Here is a 16310-nt window from a genome sequence, read left to right as displayed (position 1 = left end):
TTTAACGTTTAAACAAAAGACTTTGATTCAGTAAATTTTGTTGAACAAAAGAAATGTAACTTTTAAGTAAAAAAAAATTAACTTTGGTAAAAGCAACCGTACAAACGGGTGATAATACTAGTAAATATATACAATAGATGCATTGAACAAATACATTGGACGAACGGGAGATCAAACAAGATCAAACGGCTAAGATGACTAACCGAGATTATATGACTAAAGAAGAATCAAGAAGACAGAACTCAACATCTTATAAGAGTATATATTGATAATTGATAGTATGATTATTGATATGATTAATTTTAAATCTTATTGCTATACCCTTCCCGATGCAGCAAGAAGACAGAACTCAATATCTATGACTAGGAGGCTGATATGAATGCAACTGAGTCTCATGAAGTGTGTGTACGGTATCATATTGCACCAACTTGCTATATATGACATTTAAACATTGACTTCAAGAAAAAAACAGAGAAAGTTTTGAGCAAACTGCAAAGCATGCCCTTAAATTCAACTACATGATTTATACAGTCATCAATATATTTGATGACCATCCACCATCGAGGAATATAACACATGTAAGCTTTAAGAAACTACATTACTTACCGATGCTCTCTGTTTCTTGCCCCTTATTCACATTGGTATTATTACTCTTTTCTATCTTGATAATTTCATCTATTCCCACATAAAAAAAAAAACATAATTCACCAAATGACATGTTCCATATAACATATAACATATTAACATAGAATGATTACAATCACCAAAAATCATATAAGACACAGAGAAGCTAAAAAGATGAAATTGTTAACACTCGTAAGACCAAAGGGAAAGGCTTTTTGAATTTTTGATCCGACGACGAGTAGTTTTTAGTACGTTAAAGCAGAAACTGACTAATTTGTTGGGCCCCATGTATACGTGGCATTTTATCATTAAGTCGTTCTTTTTTTTCCTTTTTTTGGGAGTAGATGTATACGTGGCATTTCACTGTAACCTTGAACAGGTAGGTATACGTGGCATTTTCTTATATTTCTCACCATAATATGAAGCAAAAATTAATCTTGTTTCTTGCCTCAAATCTGCAATATAAGACCACCATTAACGGGGGTGGCTTATAGTGTTTTTAAGAAAATCTTAGCTCAAAATTTAATGAAAAATCATGCTTAATGTTAAGAAACGGGGCTTAGTTAAGCCTCAAAATTAAAGCTAAGAACCTTCCACGTGTCAAGTTTTGAGTCCCTAAGAAACGCTGACTCTCTCTCTCTTTCTTTTTTTTCCTGGTGTCTCTTTCTTTTTCTTTGGTGACTCTCTCTCTCTCTCTCTCTCTTTCTCGCAATCGAAGAGATTTGTGTGAAATCGGGGGAAGAAATCGGAGGAGAAATGACGCTAACAATGGTGGTGGCTTCTCCGTTCCTCGTTTTTGTGCTGATTTCGTCTTCCCTCCGCGTAATTTTCAATTCGATCCTCCGGTTCATAAGCTCCCGGTAAAACCAGAGAGCAGTGTTGCTAAGGAAGATGACGGGAGTGCGAAGAAGACGTTTAGGCCTTTTTGAGCTGTTTGTTGGTGCATTTGCTTTTTATTTACCCGCCACATGCTCGATGAAATTCCCCAAAGAGAATCTCGGTGATAATGAACGTTTTTTGTTAAAGACATGGGATCATTAAGTTATTAAGCTAAATAAGACGTTTTTAATGTTTGTATCATTGACTAATTGGTTTTGTTTTTTAGGATCCTAAGAACAAGAATGTGGTGATTTGTGATGACCGTTTGATTAAGAACCTCCGTCATGATCTCAACCTTCCTTCTCTTCCCATTATTCAGGTCTCTCTTTGTTGTGCGCTTTTAGCTTCCAATTTCACATCTACATAGGTAGTGTTATTGGTGAAAGAGTTAAGTTGCAGATTATGAATTGTTACAAAATTAAAGTTGAAGCTAAGATAATGCAAAATGTGTGTCCTTTTACAATGTGAATAACAATTGCTGCAAGTGATGTTGTATTTTCAAAATCGGTTGGTCTGATTTCCATTGCTTAATCTTCTTTGTGGTTTGATTGAAGCAGGTAGCAATTGCACATCGGGAGGAGGATACAGAGATAAGGTGAGAGAAGCACAGTTGGGTCTGAAACTTTCGAATGTGGTTCAGCTTGGTCGCTAAAGTCCGATAATCTTCACTTAACCACTGAGTCTCAAGTTCAGCTTGGTCTCTCCTTAGCACAAGCGTACCTTTCCAAATTCTGTTAGACAATCAAGTAAGTTTGCGTTAAGCTTCATGAGTCTTCTTGTATATTTGTAATGGACATGTTATATGGATATCACAAAACTGCTTTCATTACGGAATGATAATTATTATTGTTCAAAGTGAATGGTTTGGTTTGGATAGAATGACATGAGTTTCATCCGGATCATCTCTGCTTTGGTTTGGTCATTGTATGAGTGTGTGTATGGATGCTTAGCAATAGGTCATTGTATGAATGCTTGTATGAGTTTGGTTGTATAAATGCTTGTATTGGAAGATATTGTTTTGCCAAAATTTGAATTTTTTTTCTTAAGAACCCATTGGTTCTTAACCATTGTAGGACATTTTTGTTAAGGTACTCTCTAACTTTTCTTAGTTTTCAAAAAGCAATATTTTAATTTTAAATAATGCTAAGAGCCAAAGTTAAGAACCAGCCAATAATGTTGCTCTAAATAGAAATTTTTTAATGAATGTAGAAATCTAAAACATTCGCTTCTACTTCGTCTTCTTCATCACTACTATTTCTTCTTCTTCAATTTTAAGCTTTCCATGTCTCTGCTCGTGGCCTTCGGGATTCTCTGCTTTCTCATCTTGCCACTTTTTTTTGGGATTCTCTTCAGCAGAACGAGGACCATGACTATCTTGAACTCCATCATCAACTTCATCATAGGTATATCAAACATTCTTAACACCATAGCTGCAGCGAAATTGGTGAAGCCCCATGTCCAAGCTTGGTTCTGGCTAAGTTTCGCCGTGATTTGTGTTGTCTCATCAAGAAATTTCTGGTCTCATCAATGGAGTTTCATCGATTTGATCGCTTCACTTTCGATCGTGGCTTTCTTTTATTATCTTCCGAGATTGACTCTGAGGATCAATCTGAAAGATATGTTGCGTGAGGATCTCTATGCCATTGTCAAGACTTTAGCATCGCTGGCTTTCTTCAATTTCTTCAAGATCTTTGGGGCTTTCTTGAAACTCCAAGAGAACTGGGTTTTGTTTGTCGCTGTGATTGCATTGTATTTCTACTTTCTGGCAATCGATTTACACTTGCAGATTCAAGACGATTTTGGTTTCTGTGATGGGATAATAAAATCCATGTATGGGGTTTTGATTTCTCAGATCTATATACCCAATTGGATGATTCACTTGATCTTTTCCGGTTTGATTCTCGTCAAGAATCTCAAATCAGGAACCGTCGGAATCCCCATCTCCGCCTCCTTCGACGCCCCGACCGCCCCATTCACCACCGTCTCACAAATCGTCGTTCAACCTTGTGCCGCCCAACGTTCAGCTTCCGCCGTCGTTCTCTTTGCACCACCGGAGAGGGTTGAAACCGTGGAAACCATCCACGCCGTCGAAGAAGAGTCTAAATGGGCCTATTGCGTTTGCTTAGTTCTGTTCATGGGCCTACTATTGGTAAAAAAATCGTTCGAGCCCTTTTACAGCTATTTTGATTTTGTAAAAAAATTCTTTGTAAAAAGTAAAAACAAATATATGAATTGGTATCAATTTTTTTTGTATTTTTCCCTTTCATTTTTGGAAACAAAAATTGAGAAATTGAGATTTTGTTGGTAATTTTTGTTTTTAATACTTTCTCCACTCAACTTTGACGTTTCTTTTCCAAAATTCAAATGTCCTCATAAAAGTACTCATTTCAAGAATTCTTATATATTTGTAATCTGAAACAAAAGCTTGAGAAAAAAAAAAAAAAAAGCTTGATCTTTGAAAAAACCCCAAAAGATAAAAATCTTAAATAGTAATTAATATATCGTATGATAATTTATTAAAAATATAACTAGATATTAACCCGCGGTACACCGCGGGTCTATAATTTTATTAAATAATAATAAAATTAATTTTTTTTTAAGATGATCTATAGATATATGCTATTGTTTTGTTTGATTTAAATGTATGGTACACACGATATTTTATAACTAAATATTTAAAATTTGAAGTTTTATTTGTTTTGTTAATATTATTTGTTTAGTTTTGTTTAGTGTTTAAGATTGTATAGTTATATTTTGATTGTTAATTATAGGATTTCACCTGTAGTATATCATACTGTATTAATATCGACCCCAAATCCGTCCGACCATATAACTCTGTCCCGTGAAATCTACATCATTTTGTCATTTTCCAATAAAATTCAAATATTTCTAATATTCGAAACTTCATTTAATATCGACCCAAAATTCATAATAGTATTTTGATTGTTATATCTAGGATTTCACCCGTAATATACCGTCCCGATTAATATCTTTTGTAAATATTTATAATGTTTAAATTTCTTATAGATTATTATAAAATTCAACTATTTAATATTTGAAACTTTATAAAATTCCTAATATTATAAATATTTAAAACGTTTTATAAAAATAAACTTTTTTAAATGTTTAAATAATTATAATATTTTACTTTTAATAAAGTTTAAATGTTTATAATAATTTGAAACTATTTAAAAGTTTCAATAAAAAATATTAGAAAACATTAAACATGAAATACATTGGATAAGAAAATAAAATAAACATGATGTGAGTGTTAACCATATAAAACATGTAATTGTTGTAAAAGGTTTTAAAAGATTAGAAAAATTACACTTACCAACCAAAACTCGGATCCACAGGTTTTAGTAAAAGTATATATCATAAAAACAATTAAAATACATAACATTAGAATAATGAAAATTAAGAATAAGAACTTTATTTTATTAACAAATTCATTTCCTTTTTACGTTAAAGAAAAAGATTTTAATAGAATGGACTTGTTATGTTAGCCTATAAAAGAAAATTATTTACAAACATTATGAGGAAACATGAAATTATGAAAATGTAAAAAAATACTGGACATTAAAAAAAATTTGTATCTGAAGATAAGAAGAAGGACTAACTAACCTTTTAATGCATACCTTATTTGATAGTTTCTTTGGAGACGGAGTTGATGATGTCCATAATTTCCAAAGATATTAAAATCGAAAGCTGCAACATAAGAAAAGTAGGTGACAATTAATTTTTTAAAAGAAAACAAACGTGAAATATAAAATGTACTAAGAACATTGTTTAAAAGAAGCCATATAAATCTCTATTACGAAAACGTTTAGTATTGTGGATCAATGGTTGAAAAGATCTTTTTTATATAGATGAATGAAAAGTACTCGAGAAGTTTAGGTTTGATCTAAAAATTAAAACAATTTTGCAAATATTGGAAAATTAAATATTTGATTCCTAATATATTCGATTTTGTATTATCAACTGAATAACGTCTATATGCATGGTGGGATTTATGAATGAGGAAAGCTAATTAAAGATATTTCCATTTGTTTTAGGAAGTTTGTTGAATAATATCTAAACGAAACAAAAAAAATCTTTTAAAGATATTTTATGAGAAATAATATATTCGCCAATTTGGGTTGGGGATCAAGTATATAAAAATCTCGTAAATATTATATGTTATATTTATTACATATACTAATTTTCACATTGTAGTTATTTAAATCAAAGAATTTAATGAGTTAATTATGGAATACAAAATATCTATGTAAATCAAAAAGTTTAAAGAACCAATAGCGCTGGAATTGATTTTTTTGCTATAACGATTACTAAAACATTTAAGTAAATAAAGATATTTCGTTATGATTTTTCAGCATATTCGAATTGTTGATTATTTCGAAATTTAAGGATGTTTAAGAAATCATGATTGATTTCCGATTTCATAAATTTTGATTATAATTAAAAATAAAAGATTTAGTATTTAGATAAGGAATATACTATAATAAGGATTATTAGTACTCGAATATATTAGGAATATTCGTATTGTTAGTTTATTTAATTCAAAAATTATAATTTGCGGATTTAAAGGAAAATCTTCTCGAGATTTTAGGCATATAATTGAGATTTTAGTAACAAACTGTGATCACATTAAATTTTCGAAAGATTTGTGTCGAAATTGTTAGAAACAAATTAGGATAGATAATGTTTGGTTAGTATCTTTTTAATATTTTCAAATCTTTAGAATTAAACTCATTGACATTATATTGTTGAATTTATTTTTTAAAAATGACGTAATATTAAATAAAAAAATAAATAACTAACTATTTTCATTTGATGGTGTAGACAAATTACTATTTATGTAATTTAATTACAAATAACAAATATTAATTTTTATAACAAAACAAATTATTTTCGTAATAACAATTTTTCCCCAAATCAATCTTTTACAAAATATTTATTTTAATCACATATTCTTTCTATATAGAAATAAATAGTTAAATAATTATGGTTAGAAGTTGTTAAGGTAAATAACAAATATGGTTAGTTTAGATATATTATATATATTTCTAATTTAGGTGTTAATTAAGAATTAATGTCGTTTTTATTACAAACTTCCTTAAATTTCTTATTCTAGATCCGAATAGAGTTAAACCCGGGTAAAACCCGGATCCAAAAGACTTTTTGCAAAAATCCCCTGTAAAAATGTATATGTAGATTAAGGAGGAATTTATCTAGTATAGAATCACTTGCCATTACCGTTAGCAAATAATAACAAACGTCTCCGTTAAAGGGATGGTGTTGAATATTAACGGAAAGGTGTGGAAATTCCGTTACTCGTATTGGAACAGCAGTAGTCAAACCTATGTATTTGACTGGAGTAGTAGATTCATTAAAGAAAGGGAGAGACTGTGTGCCGTTGATTTTATCAGTTCCAAGATATCCAACGGTGAGGGATCAACAATTGTCTATAGGGTCGACGTTGATATTCGATCGGGTCGTGAGATTATTTAACACCGGCTCGTTAAAGTTTTTTTTTTTTTTAATTATTTTATTCTAAATTTTTTCTTATAATCCATGGGGATAAGATCAGAGACGTTTAATAAATTAACAGCAATTTAACAAATCTTAATTTCTTTCTATGTTTTGCTCAAAAAAAAAAAAAAAATTCTTCCTTTGTTTGTTATTGTAATTTCTGGAAAAAAGTTATTAATTTTCTTTGTTATCTTCTGCTTTCTGCCTACCAAAAAAAAATCTTCTGCTTTCTTGCCGAGATTATTTATCATTTTTTTATATATATAATCCATGGGGATAAGATCAGAGATGTTTAACAAATTAACAGCAATTTAACAAATCTTAATTTCTTTCTTTGTTTTTCTCAAAAAAAAAAATATTTTTTGTTTGGTTTTGTAATTTCTGGAAAAAAACTATTAATTTTCTTTGTTATCTTCTTCTTTCTTGCCGAGAATATTAATGTTGTAGAAAAAATGGCAAAATTTCAAACAAAATTTGCGTTAACATTCATGTGTGTATGCATTGTCCACATAAACTAATTAACATTCATGTGCTCTACGATATGTAACCGTCTTGACCGCCTAAAATTACATAAATCTTGTTTAATATATTTTTTCAATTTCAATTAGAGTTTTATTTATATATATAGTTATAAATATTCATATATTGTTTAATATAAATATAAATAAATAGTTTATCTAGTTTTTGTTCATAATTTTATAATTTTTAGTTTTAAATTAATATTTTATATAACTTTTATATATAATATCATATTAATAATGTATTATGTTATAAACGTCGAATTTTTTTTTCTCAACATCTCTGAAGTGAAATATTCGACCCAAGTTTAAACTAGAGATCTCTAAACCTAAAAAAAAAAAAAAACGCACGGCGGCGATGGTCACAAGGGGGAATTGAATCTTCAATGATTCATCACTTGGATTCGGTTTTCAATATCAGTTGGAGATTTCGGATATGGTTTTTGGGATCTTATTGTTATATAATTTCGGTGAAGGTATGGGACAAATATTATTTCGGAGGAGTCTCTCTCTGTTTGAAGATTCGTATCCGGTTCCGATTTCAAAGGATTCGAGCAACAGCGGTGGTTATTATGGGGTCAATCAAACAGAGCAATCAACGATTGCGATTTGATACAGGAAACTAGGCATTGATATATCGTTAGATACGTGGCAATACATGAGTGGAGACAGTAGCTGTGAGACGTGGCAAGAGAAGATTGGTTGATGGGAGTTTTAGAGGAAGAATCGAGACGCAGAGATATATAGCTAATGAGGATCATTTGCAGAAGAATAAGAAGATTTGGATTTGTTGTTTATCGTTTCCTTTTGGATTCTCTCTGAGAATCGTTCCTCATCATTCGCCGGAGTTTCATGTTGAACTCTTGTAGATGAGAAGTTGATATCGCGTTTTATGAACGTTGTATCAATCTGTCATTTTCATTAATCGAAGTATTCTATTTCGTTCCTCTGTTTTCCGTTATCACGATTAGATCCAAGTCGGAGTGATTTGATTCACGAATATACGGATCAACGATTGTCATCACGATTGGAATCAATTGCTGATTTTCTCCCGTGGAATTATCCAATCAATTTATTTAGAGAGCGGTCAATGATTGTTCTTTCCTTAAACAGAGCTTCCCTGTTCATGGAGAAGGCAAGAAGATTTGAGATTGGCGGATTGGTAGCGATTGGGCTCGGGGCGCTTTATTTTTGCGGATCTGTGTTTCTTTTTCAGGAAGTGACAAGCTCCAATTCGTTTCGGTATAAATTGAGAGCTTGGATTGGTGTTTCTCTTCATCACTTTCCACCTTCAGCGTTTCAAAGCAAAAAAGTTTGTTTCTTTGATTCTAATTCAATTCTTGCGGGTCTTATCGGGGTGCTTTCGTTCTTGGGTTACCTTCTGCTTAGGCTATTGTTTGTTTGCGAAGAAGAAATGTCTCAAAGCGGTTTGATTAACCAGGGGTCAGGCGGTAACAACATAAAAAAAGATTTGAAGCTCAAAATCAGAGTCCCACACTTTGATAACTCAGCTCTCATTGAGGGGTACTCAAAGACCTTGATCGGTAGATGTATGAATCCGGCGATGCAGGACATGAAGTCTCTACTCTTCATGTTACCACGAATCTGGAAACTTGAGGACAGAGTTGTCGGGGCGGATCTCGGTTTGGGTCGTTTTCAATTCGACTTCGATCACGAGGAAGATATCGGAGAGATCATGAAGATGGAGCCGTTTCACTTCGATCATTGGATGTTGTCGCTGGTTAGATGGGAACCTGTGGTGGATCGGAGATATCCATTTCACATCAAATTCTGGGTTCGTATCATGGGGGTTCCACTACATTTTTGGGCAGATGAAACATTCCGGAGCATTGGGTCTGATTTGGGAGAGATTCAAGAGGTGGATTTAAACAATGGGAGGGTTAAGGTTGTGATTGATGGCTTTAAGCCTTTGCGTTTTGAAGCTGCAGTTGAGTTTCATAGTGGAGAAGAGACATTAGTTTCTTTGCGGTATGAGAGGTTGTTTGGTTTCTGTCGGAGATGTCATAGTCTGTGCCATGATCAAGCGAGGTGTCCTACCTTTGGAGACAAAGGGAAGCATAGGGCAGATCCATTGCCAGAGGATCCAAAACCGGAAGATAAAATGCAAAGCTATAAAGGTGCTGTCTCGCAAGGGCTGACAAGTGGAAGTAACTCGGGGGGCCAGTAATTCTGGGGAAGCTGGCTTAGGAGAGGCAGCTGGTGGACAGGTTGCGGGTAATAGAAGGTCTGTAGGTCCCCAGGTGACTAATCATCACTCTAAAAATGGTTCAGGTTATAAACCAAAGAAAGGGAGGAAGAATCCATTTCAGGCTCCCAGTCACGGTTCAACATCTCAGTTGGCTATATCGACAACATGTATTAATCAACTAAAGACAAACATGGTTGGTCACGGCTTCAGCGATCATGAACAAAAAATGTTAGATGCTTTCCTTGGCGCTAACTCGGGAAACAATGCGGTAGAACCTGGTGACTCGGGTCTTATTGGAGAAGGTGATAGCTTCAATCAAGAGGTTTTGGCTTCTACAAAGACGTCCCGGAAGAATCTGTTTCCTAATGCTGAGGAATCTATGGGTAATGGTAAGGAGGGGATCTCTTTGGGTTTGATGCAACAACATGATTTATTTTCGGATGATCTAAGCCAGCTGATCGCTCAGGAGTTTCCTCTCTCGGACACGATAATGGAGGATCAAGAGATTGTCCCTGCGGTGGCTTTTGAAGAGGGAGAGGTCCAAGTTGCGGCTGATAGGTCTCTTGAGGAGGAAGGAGAGGAGGAATCAGATATTATGGGTACAGATCAGGCTGAGGTAACAGAGGAGATTACCGAAGATCATGTTGCGGAAGAAGGGAATAAAGAGTTCCCACAAGAAGGAGAAGGGGTGGATACGGAGCAACCTGTAAGGAAGAAGGTGGTGAGGAATAAAGCTTTTTTAACAGGGGTTAGTTCGAGAAAGATTAATTAATCTTCATAATGTGGTCTCACCACGCAAACGGACGGGTAATAAGCCCGCTGGCCTGCCGGTAGTCAAGGGCCCTCATCAAGGAGAGAAAGCTCCTCCAAAACATTAATCGGTTAATGTGTTTTTTAGGTGGAAAAAGTGAGAGAGGGGACTGTTTTTTTGTTCAAATAAGTTCTTTTCAAGAACATGATTTCAATAATCTTTTTAGTTTCAAGTATGTTAATTCGGTTTACCCGAAAGCCTATTGTCAGGCCTTTGTTTACTCTATTGTTGTTGGTTTCAATAATTATCAGTTCTTATATGGTTTTAAACTCAGTTGGGTTAATACCATATTAATAAAAGGAAGGATTGGTTATCTTACTTGTTCAATATTATTTTCTGTTTCGGCGTCTAGGGCTACAAGATTACGGTGTCTTCTCATTTTGGATTATTGGAACTGGATCCATATAATTGATCACATTATTTGGCCCATGTGGATTAATTGTATTCGGTGGTTATGGTCCTTGTTAAACAAGGAATTTTTTTCAAAACCGATGGGTTTAAAAAGTGGTACAAATATAGTTTTGTGGAAAAAAGAATTTTATTGGAATTATACAACGGTTATAGTTAGAGAAACGAAAACCCAAGATCGGACCAGGGTGTATAGAGAGGGACAAATCTCTCATAAAATTCAAAGTTTTTATGAAGATTTTAAGTTGGAATTGTCAAGGACTAGGGAATAAGGCGACAATTGGATATCTAAGAGATTTGTGGAAACAACATAGACCGGACTTTTTATTTTTATCGGAAACAAAACAATATTTATCGTTTATGGAGAAATTCCCTCCTCATTTTGGTTACGATAATTTAAAAACGGTTGAACCTGTGGGATGTAGTGGTGGTCTAGCTTTATTTTATAATAATGAATATAATGTTACAATATTATTTGAGAATAATCGGTTAATTGATATCGAAGCCATCGTTAAGGGTAAAATAATAAATTTAACATTTGTGTATGGGGATCCAGTGCCCAAGAGCAGAGATCAGGTCTGGGAAAGAATAACCCGAATCGGTATAACTCGGTCTTCGCCTTGGTTTTTAATTGGGGATTTTAATGAATTAACCGGAAATCATGAAAAAAGAGGTGGAACCTTGCGGCATGCATCGTCTTTCATTCCTTTTAACACTATGATTAACGATTGCGGGCTTTTAGATTTTCCACATCTCGGTGACTGGTTGTCTTGGAGAGGGTGGAGAGATAAAAAACCTATACGGTGTAGACTGGATAGAGCAATTGCCAATGAGGATTGGCACGAAATGTTTTGCAAATCGTATGTAGAATATCTAGATATGGTAGCCTCGGACCATAAACGAATAGTGGCGATAATTGAGGACAAAATTCCCCGGGGAAAAAAAAACTTTAGATTCGATAAAAGATGGATTGGAAAGGAAGGGTTACTCGAAACCATAGCGGAAGGGTGGCAATATAATAACACAAGGGAAGACGGTTTTTTTGTGGAAAAAATAACAAATTGTCGGCAAGCTATTTCTAAATGGCGGAAAAATTTGACACCGTATGGTCGAGAGCTAATAGATGATCTGAAAAAAGATCTTGTATTAGCACAAAATGATGATTCGAAATCTTCGGAGGAGATTACAGAATTAACTCTTAAATTAAAGGAAGCATATCGGGATGAAGAACTTTATTGGTATCAGAAGAGCCGGAATTTATGGATGAATGTGGGAGATCATAATTCAAAATATTTTCACGCCCTAACTAAGCAGCGGCGCGCTAGAAACCGTATTTCTGGTCTTTATGATGACAATGGTATTTGGGTATCGGAGGAGAAAGATATTCAACAAGTAGCGGTCAACTATTTTGGAGAATTATTCACCACCTCTAACCCAAATAACGTGGAGGATACATTAAAGGAAGTGGAAACGTGTATCTCTGATCAAGTCCATCAGGACTTAACGGCACCGGTTACGGAGCAAGAGGTTCGATCGGCATTATTTATGATGCACCCAGAGAAGGCCCCTGGCCCAGATGGTATGACGGCTTTATTTTTTCAAAAGGCTTGGCATACTATCAAAGCGGACCTTCTTCACTTGGTCAATTCTTTTTTACAAAGTGGTTCTTTCGATAAACGGTTAAATTTGACTCATATTTGTTTGATACCAAAAATAGGGAGACCAACAAAAATGATGGAACTGAGACCAATAAGTCTCTGTAATGTTGGGTACAAAATCATATCTAAGGTTTTATGTCAAAGACTTAAAAAAGTACTACCGACTCTTATCTCGGAAACACAATCGGCTTTCGTCCAAGGAAGATTAATTTCGGATAATATTCTTATTGCACAAGAAATGTTTCATGCACTAAGGACTAACCCTTCTTGCAAAGGAAAATACATGGCTATTAAAACAGACATGAGTAAAGCTTATGACCGAGTAGAATGGTCTTTCATAGAAAGTTTACTTCAGAAGATGGGCTTCTGTGATAAATGGGTATCTTGGATAATGTGGAGTATTACATCAGTTCGGTACAGAGTTTTAATTAATGGTCAGCCTCGGGGATTGATAGTTCTTGAAAGAGGTTTAAGGCAGGGGGATCCGCTATCACCATATTTATTTATTTTATGTACAGAGGTGTTAATTGCAAATATTCGGAAAGCAGAAAATGATAAGATTCTAACGGGGATGAAAGTTGCGCAAACAAGCCCCTCGATATCTCCTTTACTGTTCGCGGATGATAGTTTATTTTTTTGTAAAGCAACCAAAGAACAATGTCACGTTGTTTTAGATATATTAAAGAGGTATGAGGAGGCGTCTGGCCAACGAATAAATTTCTCGAAATCATCAATTCAATTCGGTCATAAGGTAGACAATTCTATCAGAGATGAACTAATGGCAATTTACGGTATTACTAGTATAGGGGGGATGGGAAAATATTTGGGCTTACCAGAAAGCTTAGGAGGATCAAAGACAAAAATATTCTCATTTGTTAGAGAACGCTTGAATGATAGAATAAACGGTTGGTCTGCAAAATTTTTATCAAAGGGAGGTAAAGAGGTGATGATTAAATCGGTTGCTGCTGCACTGCCGACTTATGTAATGTCTTGTTTTAGATTACCTAAGTCGGTGACATCAAAACTCACTAGTGCAGTAGCAAAATTTTGGTGGAGTTCAAATGGACAAACGAGGGGTCTACATTGGAAGGCCTGGGATAAGCTTTGTCGTAGCAAATCGGATGGTGGAATTGGTTTCCGGAATGTAGATGACTTTAACACAGCTTTGTTAGCAAAGCAACTATGGCGGTTGATTACAGTCCCTGAATCCTTATTCGCAAAGGTATTCAAAGGAAGATATTATCGGAACTCAAATCCCATGGACCCAATTAGATCATACTCACCGTCTTATGGATGGCGAAGTATAGTATCTGCTCGACCTCTGGTTAACAAATGGCTTATTAAAAGAGTAGGTTCAGGAGAGTCAATTTCAGTATGGAATGATCCCTGGATACCTGCTCAATTCCCGAGGCCAGCTTTAAGCAACGGTCATAATCATGACCCATCTCTTCTTGTGAAGTGTTTGATTAATAGTCAAACAAATTCATGGGATATGGAATTAATTAGGACTCTTATTGATCCTAAGGACATTCCTATGGTATGTGCCCTACCTTTGGGCTTACAAAACAGTCCGGATGTCATGGGGTGGCACTTTACAAAAACCGGAAAATATACGGTTAAGTCTGGATATTACACAGAACAAAAGATGAAACAAGGTGAAAATCAAACTCGTTATTTTGGACCGGATATACGGCCGTTACAGACTAATTCATGGAAACTTCAATGTCCACCGAAGTTGAGACACTTCATTTGGCAAGTGCTTACTGGATGTGTGCCGGTAAATTCAAATTTAAGGAAAAGGGGTATCAATTGCGAAACGGGTTGTGGTAGATGTGGGGCACCCGAAGAAACAATTAACCATACAATTTTTGAATGCCCCCCAGCCCTACAAACTTGGGCACTATCGCAAATACCAACGGCCCCTAGAATTTTCCCATCATCATCACTATATGTGAATATGGATCATTTATTTTGGAGGACAAGAACGGATTCCCATAGTTCTAATTTCCCTTGGATTATGTGGTACATCTGGAAAGCACGGAATGACAAGATACATGAAAACATTGACAGAGATCCCAGAGATACTCTGAAATTAGCGGATAATGAAGCAAATGCTTGGACTTTAGCTCAACTGGAGATGGTAAAGGACGTACCGCCTCGTGAGTCAGCTGAGTCAGAGGTTATAAACACTACAGGGTATCGATGTTTCATTGACGGCTCTTGGAAAGACAGTGACAACTACTCAGGTTTAGGATGGTTCTGTACACTACAAGGTGAGGATGAACCAACCATGGGCGCTGCCAACCTCCGACGAAGTCTCACATGTCTACACATAGAAGTGGAAGCATTAGTTTGGGCCATGAGATGTATGATTGGCCAAGACAAACGCGAAGTAAGTTTCTATACAGACTACTCAGATCTGGTGAAGATGGTGTCTTCCCCGACGAAGTGGCTGTTGGTGTCGGATCCCGCACCAGAAGTCCGGGACCAACCAAAGATTGCCACGTAGACAAGATGAAGACCCATAAAGGATAAAGCCCGTCGGATTAGTGAGCCAAAGGAACAGTCGAAGTGGGTATCGCCACAAGGAGAATCCGAAGTGACTGCATTTTGGCATGAGTCCGGCATCGAAGTCACGGTTGAGTCGGTTTAAGGACATTTGGGCCAAAAGGCGGGGCCCATGAAGATCAGAGTCAACTCAAATTCAAACGTTGAAGCATTAAAGCCAAAGATCAAAACGGACACATTTAAGAGAGAATAATTATACTTAATTAGCCATTTTAATGTCGTTTTCCTATGTATAAATGCAAAGGCCAATGGCCATGTAAGCCCGGATCTTCCTCTCAAGAAAGAATACTATAGCAATTTTCGTAACAATTCATAAGTTTTTACATATTCATTTTTGTCCCTCAAGAGTAATCTTTCCTACTTAATTAAAATACTTGAGTGTGTGAATCCGACATCCACATTTTGACGCCGTCTGTGGGGAAAGAGGATTCTTGAGTGGTCAGATTTTCTTTACTACACTTCCGAGATAAGCAGCAATGTCCGGAGGAGACGCCGTTGAGGCATCATTGGCCGAAACCCTCAAAGCTATGCAGCAAACCATGTCGGACATATCACAAAAGTTCTCGGATGTGGAAAAGGCCGTCGATACGTTGCAAACATCCCAGGTATCTCTTAGTCAAAACGTCAGTACTATACAAACTCGTGTTCGCTCTTTAAGTGCAGGAAACCCTGTGGGAATCCGAAGAGGGATATTCAAATCGCCAAGTTTCGCTGCGCGAAATGAAACCAGCGGACAAACAACTCCTGGTGCTACTAATAATATAGTTCAGACGTTGGAAGAAGAGACACAGCTCGGAGATGAAGAACAACTTGCAGCTCAATACGAGCAGGAGAACCTCGACCAGTTCGAGACCATGAAGAAGGTTAGCCAGGAATTAAAAGAAATGAAATCAAAATTTCATCAAGCTACAAGTTCGGAGCCAGACATCAATCGAGTCATTGAAGAAGCTAGGCGAACACCTTTCATCCCGCGAATTGCAAGTTTGAGGATCAAAGATTCCCGGAAGCTCAAGTTGGACCCTTATAGCGGATTGGAGGATCCAAAGAGCTATCTCGCAACTTTTTTGATCGCTGCTGGAAGAGTCGAATTGGATGAAGCTGAT

Source organism: Arabidopsis lyrata, assembly GCF_000004255.2.
Source record: "Arabidopsis lyrata subsp. lyrata unplaced genomic scaffold ARALYscaffold_6, whole genome shotgun sequence".
In the NCBI taxonomy this organism is placed as follows: Eukaryota; Viridiplantae; Streptophyta; class Magnoliopsida; order Brassicales; family Brassicaceae; genus Arabidopsis; species Arabidopsis lyrata.
This window is presented reverse-complemented; position numbering follows the sequence as displayed.